The sequence below is a fragment of the Mixophyes fleayi genome, chromosome 5 (genome assembly GCF_038048845.1).
Source record: "Mixophyes fleayi isolate aMixFle1 chromosome 5, aMixFle1.hap1, whole genome shotgun sequence".
NCBI classification, from domain to species: domain Eukaryota; kingdom Metazoa; phylum Chordata; class Amphibia; order Anura; family Limnodynastidae; genus Mixophyes; species Mixophyes fleayi.
In genome coordinates this window covers 243,687,600-243,701,430 of record NC_134406.1, presented here as the reverse complement: position 1 = coordinate 243,701,430, position 13,831 = coordinate 243,687,600, and positions in this window count along the sequence as shown.

The following is a 13,831-nucleotide window of genomic DNA, read 5'->3' as shown; positions in this document are numbered from 1 at the left end:
TTTCACTGTTGCCTTCCAAGCACTGTTCTCTCTCAGCAGAAACAGTCATTTTTTTTGGCTCAAGAATAATGCAGCCTATTGGTTCACAAGGAACCAATGGCATCACTGACTTGCTTCTTAACCAATAATCATGAGGCATTGGTTCCTAGTGAATTGATAGGCTTCACTATCATGAAAACTGGTTTAGCCCACAACTTCCACTATGCTTGGTATGTGTTCTTTAAGTCCTAATAAAAAGGCATTATAAAAAAGACTATGAATAATGCATTTCTCACACTTGTAGATTTCCAGGGGAACTAACTCATGTAGCAGCCTTTCAGACAATGCATTGTGTTTCTGGTGAGCGAACAGGTCTACAATCGGTCAGGTGCAACTTTTTTTTTTTTTTAAATATTTTTTATTGAGTTTTTGAAAGCAAACACAAGTAAGAAAAACGGCAAGCAAAGCATACATGGTAATGATACCCGATGGGGATACAGAGAGAAAAAAAAAAACAAAAACAAACATGCATGGCTCAAAATATAACGCATTGTTATGCGTAGGCAATATGGCTGTGCGGGGAGTGTGCAGTAAGAGAGAGGTGAAAAGGGGAAGCCACTGCTCACTGAGGAACTTAATTGCGAAGATACTTGAGGCCAGGAATGTGTTGGTAGAACAAGAGCCAGGGGGGCTAGAATGCCAGAAGTGGGGAAGAACCATGATACTCAGTCCAGGGACTACAAACATAGGTAAAGGGGACAGGGGTATGACGTAGGATACTTGTAATGTATTCCATGTGGTAAACCTGCCAGATATGATTGAAATTGGAGGGAAGAGGCGATAGCACCAGGAATGGAGCGAGGTAGTTAGGTGTAGGAGAGAGAAGCAGGGAGGGAAACCTGAGTGATGTTGGAGATAAAGCGGTAAATTGTTTCCCAGAAGGGGGTTCATTTTGTGCCACCAAATATGGGACAGGTTACCCACCTGTCCACACAGGCGCCAGAATATCTGGGATGAGTTTGGATATATATTATGCAGCCTGTGAATGACCAAACACCATTGATAATAAATCTTCAGAGTGTTTTCGCTAATTTTTACACAGATCAAAGTTTTAGATAGTTGGCGGAACTTGTCCCATTCCTTCGGAGTGAGAGTCTCCGCAAATGTCCTCCCATTTGAATGCATGTGGATCTCTGATGGGGCACTTGTGTTGTATAATGAGATGGTAGAAAGTGGAAATGAGACCTCCTAGAGGAGGAGCGAAGAGAACGGAAAGACACAAGCGGATAAATCAGATGGACATCAACTCCTGAACACAGGACAGAGTCATAGAGATGACGAAGTTGGAGATATTGATAGAAACAGTACGACGGTGCGTCATATTGTGGCTGAATATCGGCAAACGGGAACAGATGAAAGGGGGCCAGGTCATGAAGAAATTTAATATCGCGATGCGTCCATAGTGGGAATTGAGATAGAAGTAAGCCAGGAGGAAAGGAAGGATTCTTCCATAATGGTGTCATGAGCCAGTTATTCAATGCCAAGTCATAAGACATAAATGTGTAGGACCAACTCGTGAGCGAGAATGACCGGGTGGATGGGAGTTGTGAGGAGGGGTGTCTATTTTGAGGTTTGAGCCACAGAAATGAGGCAGGGGAGAAGGTTTTGGAAAGGGCAGCTTCTATGTCAATCCAAACCCTGTGGCTCAGAGGTGAGTGGAGTAGGACGCACTGAGTAAGGTGGATAGCTCGATAATATTTAAGAAAGTATGGGACTCCGAGAGTGCCCTCCTGTATAGGCTTGTGTAAAATGCTCATACGGATTCTAGGCTTTCTGGCTAAACAAACAAACTTAGTGGCCATCTGTTGAAGAAGCTTAAAGCAGCTTGCAGGGGAGGGTCTGACAAAGGTATATGAGACGTGGAAGGATATTCATTTTAAGGGAATTTATGCAACCCGCCCAGGCAATCGTAAGTTTATCCCATTTAAGGAGATCAGCATAAAGTTGGTCATAGGAGCGAGTGAGACAGACCCCCAAATATTTTAGTTTGCCCGCGGAAGTCTTAGCTGGACTTAAGGCATTGTGGCTGCGCAGGAGGGATGTTGAGGTCGAAGATTTCTGATTTGGAAGAATTAATCTAATAGTGGTGGGATCACCAAAAAGGGTGAGGTCACTAATTAGATTAGGGAGGGAGATAAGGGGATTGCTAAAGGAAAAGAGGATGTCATCCGCATACAAGGAAAGTTTATGCTCTTGAGGGGCTGATATGAATTCCTGAAATGTCTGGGTTAAGTCTTATTTGTGAGCGAGTGGTTCGATCATAAGCGCAAATATGAGAGGGGAAAACGGGCAGCCCTGGCGGTTGCCGTTACATATTGCAAAGGAGGAAGATTGAAAGCCGTTGGCTAAGACGGCTATAGTAGGGTTAAAATACAGGGATGCAACGCCTCTCAGGAAGGGACCCTCCATGCCCATGGCTGTCAGAGTCTGCCGCAGTTAAGGTCACCCCTTTCTGTCTTGCCTTTTCTGCGTCCAAAGCTAGGAGCAAGATGCGCCACGCTTGTTGGTGAGGTGGGTCAAGTCAATGGCACACTGGGTATTGTCCGAGGCCTGATAGTCTGGAACAAAACCCACCTGGTCCAAATAGACCAGTGAGGCGATAACACCATTTAGGCGACTGGAGGAGTTTTGCAAACAGTTTAAGGTCTACATTCAGGAGAGTGACGGGTCTATAATTACTATTGGGAGTCCCATCCAGGCTTGGTTATAACCACAATATCTGCATGGGTGGTGGCAGCGTTGAATTTGGACACTAAGAGTATGGAATTGATTATAGAGAGCAGACTAGAAATCTTTAAAGGTGTCAGCTATAATTTTAGGGTTGTATGTAAGATCGCCAGAGGAAGTCTTAATGGAGGATATATGATTGCGGGTTGCTGCAACTGTTTAAACCTAAAGGAGCTTTAAGATCAGCAACACAATACAAATGGAACCCAATCAGAGCACCGCCTCACTGTTTGGCCACTTTCTCTATATCTGCTGTACCTCTCTCATGTAATGGCTTCACTAGGCCCTCTTCTCAACTCATCTCTGCAATGTCTGACCCGTCTCCTGGGCTTTGTCCTGGAATTTCCTGCCACCTGCAGTACATACACACTGGGCCCTCTTCTCAACTCATCTCTGCAATGTCTGACCCGTCTCCTGGGCTTTGTCCTGGAATTTCCTGCCACCTGCAGTACATACACACTAGGCCCTCTTCTCAACTCATCTCTGCAATGTCTGACCCGTCTCCTGGGCTCTGTCCTGGAATTTCCTGCCACCTGCAGTACATACACACTGGGCTCTCTTCTTTCCTGCATCCAAGACCTGAGCAGGTGGCCAATTACTTCCACCTAGCAGGCTCATCTTTACTGTTAGTATTTCTGAACTCTCATTCACATTAGGAGCTTTCTCCTTGTTGATTGTGAGGTAAATTTTCTTATGAATTTGATATGCAACCTGCTCTGCTTTCTCTGCTGCCATTTTTGCTGATCCCCTTTAATTTTCCAGGACCTTTGCATCAGTGCTTCATTTCTTTTTCTTAAAATTTTGGTCTTTTTCTATAACTCTGCATCCTTCCTCCCGATTTTTTTTTCAATCATCGTAAAACCTTCCTGTTTTGTCCTCTTGGACACACTTTCTATGGTTTAGTTAGCTTCCCTTTCTGCATTCCTCTTAGCAGGTTATGGTAATTACAACCTATGTACAGCATCCAGGACCAGAGGTAAACAGATTATCATCCTACAAATTAGGCACTTTATTAGTCATCAAACAGAAGTCAGAAAGCTTACCATCTTCTTCTGCATGTCATAACCCTCACTGTTATGTTAGTACACCGTGGAATCCTCCTCTGGTGCTTTCTGGACCTCCAGCTTGGTCTCTTTCATTACAAATTTCGTTAGGAATTTGATTTAGAGACCGTCCACAGCTGAAACCGCCTTCTCAGAATCAACAGCATATGCTGCATATCTTGACAAATTAACATTTTTCTGTGGCATTTTCTTGAGAACAAACATGGTTTCCCAAGAGCCACCATCTTGTTTTCCAGACTAGCCTTTAACACATTTGTTCGCTCATTAAGGTCAATCTCCATAGCCTGGTTGACCATTTCTAAGTTCTTTTACCTGTTTTGACTGCTCCAGCTGCTTATACAGGTTCTCAAGAACTTGTTCATGTTTATATTTGAGGTTCTGGATTTGGTCTTCATATATTTGCACATTGTAATCATTGTCTTCCATCTCATCAAGTGAGTTGCTTGAGTCTCTTTCTAGTTTGGCATTAAGTTCCGATGCCTGCTTCAGGGAGAAAGCCAATGCCACAGCTTCAGTCTCTGTATTACAAACGTCTGCTTCTGTTTGATCATGATGTTCTGCATATTTGGGAGAATTGTTATTACTTCTCACATGGTGACCAAGCTCCTGCTTCTTCTCTCCTATATCTTTTTCCTGAAATATGAAAACATTAAGGACCACTTGTCCTTTCTTCAATAATGAGAGGGCCTCTTACACACTCAGCATGAGTCTGCAACAAGTGAATAATGTATTGGAGACTGCTTCAACACTGCATTCACTTCAATTTATGGTCAGACGATCTTTCTCTAATTAATGCTCCACAAGTCTCCCTTATAAGGATTTAGTTAAAGATTTTTTCTTGTGAATGGATTACTTGTATCCTTTGCACACTCAGTTTCACTCTGATATGCCCTTATATGTTCTCTTAAGGTGTCTATTTCTTGCTGAATAGCCTCAAGTTTGGGGTTCAAAATAAAAACGTCTTTCTATGATCTACTTTTTTGCTGGCTTTCGGTGCAGTCTTTTTAAATATTTCATATTCTTCAAGGTGCTTAGCCAAAAATGGCAATTGTATGCCTGTCTCCTTTATAAACAGTGACAGTTATCTCTTTCTCTTATTGGCTGTGCAAAACACGTTCTTTAAGAGCTTTAATTTGACACTCTCTTTCTTCCAGACACTTTTCAGTCAGTTTCTTGTCCATGTGACAATTTAAGGAAGACAGTGCATTCTGTAACTTTTCAATAGTTTTTTCTCTTCAGCAAAGTTCTATTTTAAGTGACACATTTTCTTTTACAAACATTTGTTTTTCCTCCAAATGCCACAAATTTCTCATGCAGTTCATATGATCAAACTCTCCACTCTAAGTAGATCTAGCACCACACCTTGGCTCTGACCACAAGTCTTTTTTAGATATTTTTTTGTACTTTAAATGCCTCTGTCTGGAACATCACTTCTCAATTCTGCTCATTTTAAAGGATCGTACTCTATCATAGCACAGAGGTGCACCATAAACTTTAAAGCTCCTTGCAACATATCTACTTAATTTCAAAACTGCAGAATCCATTCCTGGTTTTGTATCTCTCCACATTTAGACAGATCCTGACACACCTATATGCAATATTTCACTTTTGCAATCATGTTTTTATATGAAAGTAGCACACTATGCACAAGCAACAATTTTTCTTATTGTAGCTTAAACAGCATTAAATTTTTATCTTAATAAGCATTTACTCACCCAACACATACCTCCAAACTCATTTTTTTATAAACTCTTTATTTATGCAAAAAAAACAGAAGTTCCACAAAGCAGGTAATAAAAAAAAAGAAAAACACTTGAAGAGAAGGGCCAAAACATGTCAATTAAGAAACGAAAAGAATGTCAGGCAATTGACATATTGTTACACAAATTCCTAAACATAAAAAAAACAGTAAGTTAACCCAAGGAAAGGAGATAGGCTGACCCAACCAAGGATGTTGGAAGACTCAACTGCCCTGGAACTCTATGACGATGCTGTTTTTATTTTTTAAAGAGAGAAATAGAGAAGAAAAAGAGGAGGGGGGGGTAGGACCTGGTATGAGCTTCTGAAGAAATAGCCTTTTAAGTAGTGGGCATGTTTGCTTGATGAAAGGAGTACTAAAAGTTCCACACCTTGTTGAAATTTATAATTTTGTCATGGAGAAGGCTGGTGATGTATTCCATAGAGGCCATGTACCACACACGAGAGACTAGACTTTGGAGGCTGGGTGAATGAAGGGACTTCCATTCCTTCGCTATCTGTAGGCGAGTAGCGGCACAAATGTGTTGAACTAGTCTATCTGCCTGTTTGGTTAGGCCTTTGACCCGGGAGCATAGCAGCATAACCATTGGGTCAGGTAAAACCTCAACGTCTAAGATTCTTGTCATTAGGTCAGCCACCTGGGACCACAAATTTGAAACACTAGGGCATGTCCACCAAATGTGGTAGAATGAGCCCACCCCCCCCACAACCTCCAAACTCATTTTTACCCCTCCCGTTATGTGCAATTTTGAATGCTAGATCTGTGCAAGAAACACTCCTCTGACCTCTGCACCTGAGCTATGCCTCTCCTCCCCACTGATAACCATCTCTCACTCCTACCTTCGAGACTTCTCCCACACTGCTCCCCATTTATGGTATTCCCCAATCTGCATGACAAGACTCCTCCCAAGACTTCAATCTTTCAAACGCTCCCTCAAATTCCACTTCTTCAGTATAGCCTATCCTACCCCACCTGAGACTATATACCTTACCTACCTCATCCAATCTTGCACCTTTAACTCCTATTGTCTCTTCTTTGTCCCCTCCCTATAGGCAGTGTTGAAGTCAAATAATTGGATGAAGTTGTCCTAAATTAATAAATACTGATTGTAATAGTTTACTGTACGATTGCAATTAGTACGCAATGGTGTACCAGGGTTGATTACGCAATCTCATAGGAAGACACAGTAAATGCATTTACATTCACACTTACATTTGTAAATAATTAACTTTCAATAAAGTTTCCCACTCACATTTTTTTACTATTAAGACTTAGAGATTTTATTACACAAAGGTAAACCTACATTAAAGATGTTTATGGTTCAGGTCATAAGAAATGTATTGTGTTTGGTCTTACATTAATCCACATTTCTCCAGCAAGAATCCGGTATCATCGGATAAGCAATCGCTAGTTATGATTAGTAAAAGATTCATTTTCAAAAATACTCTGTTAATGGGTTAGTGTAAAGCAGATTTTTGGCGTTTCCCTGAGGCAAAACATGTACACAGCTGTTGGACTGAGTTGCCCCCACTTTTGGAGAAGCATCGTTTGAACGGACCTCTGACCAACGTCATACTAGACTATCTTAAACTCAGAACCAATGAAGAATGATCTTGGTGTTGTCCTTGTGCATTTTATGACATCATCACTGTTTTTTTTCAACCCAAACCGTATCAAACCAGGCTACTGGTACTGTAACAGTCTCTTTGACTACAAAGACTTCAGGATTGATGTTAGAGGATCCAGTGCACACGTATGTATCGGTTATACTTTGTAATATTTTGCTATTAAATCTCTTTGTGTTTTGCAGCCATGCTGACCGTATCAGAAAATCTTTATTGGTAACAAATGTTATGGACATTACAGCAGGGTCCTCTCTAACCTCTCTCATGTCTACACTGCCTTGTCTCCTTCTTGCGTTCTTGTTATGTTTTTTGTATGTGTATGTTTTAAGTGTTTGTACATATTTTTTGTTTAACTTGTTCTTTCTATAATTTGTAATGCTCACTGCCTGGTGCTGCAGAGCTTGTGGCGACTTACAAACAAACAATAATGGTAAGTTCCAGATTTATATCATTACAAAAAGTCCTTCAGCAACAGGCAGTATTATAAAAATATGTTCACTAAGTACTTTACAGCATTTTTCTATGCATGCAAATTATTTATTGCAAAACATGCTTTAATGGAGTGCAGTGATCCATGGTGGTTCAGGCATAACAAGGTGATTGTAGGCAGGATTATAGCAAGCCTTGCTACTTTTATTTTATATGTAATAACATCAAGCAGTTCTAGAGTTAAAAGCTTGACCATATAAATCTGGTCACATACTGTATGGATTACACATGCTGCATGGCTGCACTGCAGTTTTTACCATTGATCATGCATGTGAACTAACTACACTGCAACCATACAACATGTGTAATCCATACTTTCTGCATAGCTGTGTAGTGCATCCCACAGAAAGGTCAGGACTTAGAAAGAGAGTACTACCCGCAATTTCAGGTAAAGCAAGTGGTAATGCCGACGTCTGGGAACAAGGAAAACAATGGGCTTAATACCTTCCTAGTAGCAGAATACATTACATGGTACTATGTATATTTTGTTAATTTCATAAATGTTAGAAAATGGTATTCTTGTTCATACTTAATAGATACTTGAATGCTTCTGTGTTCCATTTTACATTCTAACTTACTGACTAGTAGCAAAAAATAAGCTGTAATATTAACAGCACAATATGCGATATCAGTGCCCTTTTGATGTGTTTAAAATGTATGCTTTAAAAGCAACAATACAGTATATTTTTTACTTCTTTTTGCTCTCAATATATAGAGCACTACCCCACCTAATTTCAGAAACATGGCGTTGACTGTTGGAATACTGCTGTTCTTTCAGTTGGTATAGACTAAGGACCTGATTTAGATTTGGACATAAGTCCCGTTGCAACATCTAAAAATCCGTACTGTATACCAAAATGCATCAGATTTTAGAGTTGAGCTTGTCTTCAGTTTGCAGCCGATCTTGTTTGGAGAGACGTGTCAGGGGTGATCAGTTTTCAGTTGTCAGCAGTAGTGGTGTGGAGATGGAATGCATCCATTATGGGCAGCACAATGACCTAGTGGTTAGCACTTCTGCCTCACAGCACTGGGGTCATGAGTTCGATTCCCGACCATGGCCTTATCTGTGTGGAGTTTGTATGTTCTCCCTGTGTTTGCGTGGGTTTCCTCCGGGTGCTCCGGTTTCCTCCCACACGCCAAAAACATACTGGTAGGTTAATTGGCTGCTATCAAAAAATAAAAAAAAGAAATACATTTTTTTTTTATTCTCCTGTTTGTCTGTCTGTGTGTGTGTGTGTGTGTATATTAGGGAATTTAGACTGTAAGCCCCAATGGGGCAGGGACTGATGTGAATGAGTTCTCTGTGCAGCGCTGCGGAGTTAGTGGCGCTATATAAATAAATGATGATGATGATGATCCATGACTCTTAGAGGTCTCCAATTGTGACTTACACATATGCTTGAGATATGCTTTGAGGGTGCATATCATTGCATTGTTGATGATAGTGATGGCCTCATCTTTGCAATAGAGGATCTATACACTAGATTACAAGTTGTTCTCTGTTATGAGTGAGAACCCTAGAAGGTATGTTTAGCTCCACTCATGAATATACTTCGATCTACTTTTAACTCTGCAATTGCCACCATACACTTTTCCTAACTAGGAACGAAACTGCAGCACAAATCATCATAAAACAGTAACGTTAGTGAAAAAGTATAAAAAAGCTTTTATTGCAAGAACTTACAGTCTAGTGAGAAAAGGACAAAAGGAGCGAATGTAGTTCAGATTGCAAATTGGGACAGCTTTGAGTAGTAGAGGTGGGAGTAAGCTCTAATAAATAGATGCATTTCTTTTTTAGAGAGCGTTAACGATTAGAAGACTAGGGGAGCTTGGTAGAGCATTCCATAAGTGTGTAGCCGTGCAAGAGTAAAAGGCAGGTTAGAGATAGATCTAAGAGGGCATGAGGGAGAGTATTTTGAAATGAGGTCTGAGATGTATGATATTGTGGTGCTTTTGAGGGCTGAACTATTTTCAGAGTGGTGCATTAGATCAGTTTGAAGCAGGGATGGGAGGGAATGACCGATAGGAGGAGGTTGCAGTAGTCAAGGCAGGAGATGATGATAGAATGCATAAGACTTCTCGTTGCTCCTTGGGTAAGAAAAGTTTGTATTTTAGAAATATTTCAATGGTGGAGGGGACAGGACTGGTAGAGTGACTGGATATGAGGAGTAGAGCAGGGGCAGAGTTAGAAGACAGGGTGGATTTTAGAGACATGAAGAAGTTTTGTGTGACAAGTCAAAGGCCAGTGCAAAAGTAGTCAGGAGCTTTGACTTGGAAGATGCAGCACGACGAAAATAGGATGCCTACTCCACCATCCTGTCTGTCAGCGGGTATGGGAGATTGGCTAAGGAAGAGTCCCCCATAGAAAAAAACTTTAGTGGATATAGTGTCAGAGGAGGTAAGCCAGGTTTCTGGAATAATAAGGAGCTTCAGAGATTTTGAACTGAAAAGATCGTGGATGAATGCCAGTTTGTTATAGATCTTGCATTACCGAATGCACAGGACAAGGGGAGGATAGTGGAAAGATGTGGAAAAGATTGAAGGCAGTGGAATGAGGTAGATGGGAAATTTTGGGGTGGAACAGGCAGTGTGGATTACTCCACATTATCCAATAGGTTGACTAGGCTGCAGCCTGGAGTGAGGCTCATGAGGGGAGCCAAATTTTGACAGTGAGAGGTCTAAACTGAAATTAATTTTGTAATATAAGAGAATAGTTGTTCCCATGGTAAAAGCTGAAGACAATGAGTCATTATTGGAGGGGCACTTGAGGATAAGTGAGTAGGAGAGACAAGGATGGCGCCAGCCACCTCCACCTCCGCATCATCACCCTCAGTAGCGCTCGTTCATGCCTCCATTCTGCTACACAGTTCTGTTTATTTTTCCTTTCCAATGTATTTTTATTGCAGCATTGAAAAATACAAGACTGAAAACATTACACAAGGAAATAATGAGCGGATGGTAAACAAAGGCAATGAGAGATGGAATGTTTTCTAATTGACTAATTGAGTCAGACTCATCATGGTAAAATCCGGCATTGATGTGTGGTCAGACTGGTCTTCAAGAAATTGACAAATATCCATTTTTGTTTTAGCACAGTATACACACAGGTATGTAATCAAGCTTTAAAACGAAGAAGGTAAAGTAAACAATGAAATCAAACAATAACAATAACATAAACCATAACTGCAACTATTGCACTGCTGAATCTAGGGATCAGTGAGCCATCCATGGACAGTTCTGATTTTAATGAAGATAAAATGAGAGACAAAGATTGCTGTGACCCTTCTAAAAAGCCAAGTGGAGCTGATTTTTGGGTGTCTGTTTTTGTTTGTGTCGGTCAGTGACTGAGGTAGGTGCAGGAACAAACAGACATGGGCGCAGACTAGCGGGAAGGGAAATAATGATGGGATGGGAGAAATAGGATGATGGAGAGAGCAGAGGAGTCTGAATAGAAGTGGGGTGAAAGTGAATAGGAGAAATTGAGAAAGTAACATAATTAGAATGTGGATTCATTCTGTAGTTATTGATAGAGTGGGCAGGGACAACTACAGGGCAAAAAAGAAGGTGGAAGCTCCTTTGCCACCCACTTGTCTGAGGTAGTAGAGTAGTCCACCTCTGCCACTCGGACATGTCCAGGACACTAACAGTTGGGTTCAGTGGGTCCAACAGCTGATAAAGATGGCAATAGCAATCCCTATTTAAATTCAGCTGGTCCAGAAACTGAATAGAATGTTGGTAGAGGTGTCAGAACATCAAGAGCCTTGTTTTTGATGTTGTGACACCTCTCAGTGCTACTGAGTCTTTACCACCTCTTTCCAGAAATTTCAGATGCTTGATGTTGGTGAGAATAAGGTTATGTGGAGGGTAGGATATAGAACTGAAATAGTGCACAGCTATCTCCAATTTCCATGCTTATTAAATGGTTCAGGCCGTTTAATGATGTTTGTCTAAATCCTTTTAACAGACTTTTTAAAGACACAGTAGAGAACATCTTACAGAGCAGTACAGAGTACATTGCATGCAATGCACTAGCTAATTACAGAATAATGACTAATAGCAGTATTATAGAGCTTATGTATAATTACTTTCTTTGCTCAGAGTTGAACTGTGAGTCCCTATATAATCCTCTTACTGGCTCCGCAGTCAACTCATATTTTATTTTTGTTACAGTCAGAGCTACCAAGAGAAATTCTGGGCCCATTACAGCAACTTCATGGGGCCCGCCTATAGTCGACTAGAAGGGAAACCCATGTGCCGCAGCATGCCAAAGGGGTGTGTCCATACCATTGGAGGTGTGGTTGTGTGTCATTGGGGGAATGTCTCAGAGGTGAAAAGTGCAAGGCAAGGAATGATTTAATATATCCTCATTAGAGGATACAATCATTTGGTGATACAGGTCTCCCGTAGTCTAGGGACGGAGCCCTGTAGCACTGTCATTACAGAAATGCCCAGCAGCTTTAGTCACACATGTCCCCCTCAGCCCAGCAGCTTTAGTCACACATGTCCCCTTCAGCCCAGTAGCTTTAGTCACACATGCTCGTCTCTGCCCAGCAGCTTTAGTCACACATGTCTCCCTCTACCCAGCAGCTTTAATAACACATACCCCCTCCCTATCACATCACCCCCTTATCTTACCATTTTCTCCACTGCACAGCACACAGGGATATGCAGATATCCAGCAAGCCCCCCGCACTGTCTGTCATGTGACTGCAGCCGCCACATGACCTGCTGATGTCACAGTGACCAGAATCTAGCCACTAACTAATGGAGATAGATGCACCCCGTGCGGTACCTACATAGACTCACAGCACATAGTATTATTAGGGGTGGGAGGTTCTTGCAGGACCTGATTATCCAATATGTTGACTAGATTGCAGCCTAGGGTGCAAAATTGTGACCGAGAGGTATAAACTGAAATTCACTATATGTAAGGGACTATTTGTCCTCGAAAGTAAAAAGAAAACGTGAGAGAACAATGTAGTAAGGTTTTACTCTTCCCATGGTAAAGACTAGACACAATGAGTCATCCTTGGACGGGCACTTGAGAATAAGCAAGTAGGAGACATAGGGACAGTCACAGACGCAGGGGTGACAGCCCCGTCACATCACAGCACTACTAGTGTATTAGCCATGGGTGGCCTGGTGCACTAATGAAAAAAAAGTCATACTCCTAAATGCTATATATACTATTATTGGGGGTGGGGGTTCTGGCATAAGACAGTCCACTAATCTATTCTAATCTAATTTATTGTGGCAATCTATAATAAATATGTCCTAAATACTATATACTATTATTGTGGGAGGGCACTCGTACAATAAATATATCTTTATTTCACAGTTGCAGTGCAATTTTATTTTATTTATTTTTTCAACTAATACAAGAGCTGTTTGTGCAGTAAAATCAAATAAGAGCAAATATAAAAAAAGTAATTCAAAGTACTAAAGATTTCTCAGTTAGAAGAGAAAAAAAATCTATTGAACTCTAGCCCAGCTTCTACACAAGTCAAAATGGCTCTCGTCAGAGTGCAAAAAATGGTGTTTTGGAAGCATTAAACCCATAAATACACAGCTCAAATGAGACAAGGAAATGTTCATTAAAAGAATAGATTATTCTGCGCAAATGTCTTTACCCCAGAATCCTAATAATAAAAATACAACATAAAATAATAAAGTGAAGTAGTTTAAGCCATACAGCAATTCCACAACAAAATGATTTACATTTATTCATAGTTGCCATCCTTTGAAGACTGGTCTCTGGGAGTCTCGGTGTGGAGGTCGGTGTGAGGGGGCAGGGCCCCATGAATCACGTCATTTTGGCCCTACCTAATGACTTATGACTTAATAACGCAAATGCGCCATTTTACCACAGGAGGTGGACCAAAATAATGCGATTTTCTGAGAATTGCATCATGGAGGCTTGAAATCTGCCCACTTCACTAGGAAGTGGACAGATACGGGAGAATTGTCAGCTCTCCCGGGAGTTCAGGAGACCTACCCGGATTTCAGGAGTCTCCCGGACATTCCAGGAGATTTGGCAAGTATACATTTATTGCTCATTCCCTTAAAAATATTAGTAAATACTGTCTCCTGGCAAGGAAGATTTATTGTTCATGGCTGACACTAGACAG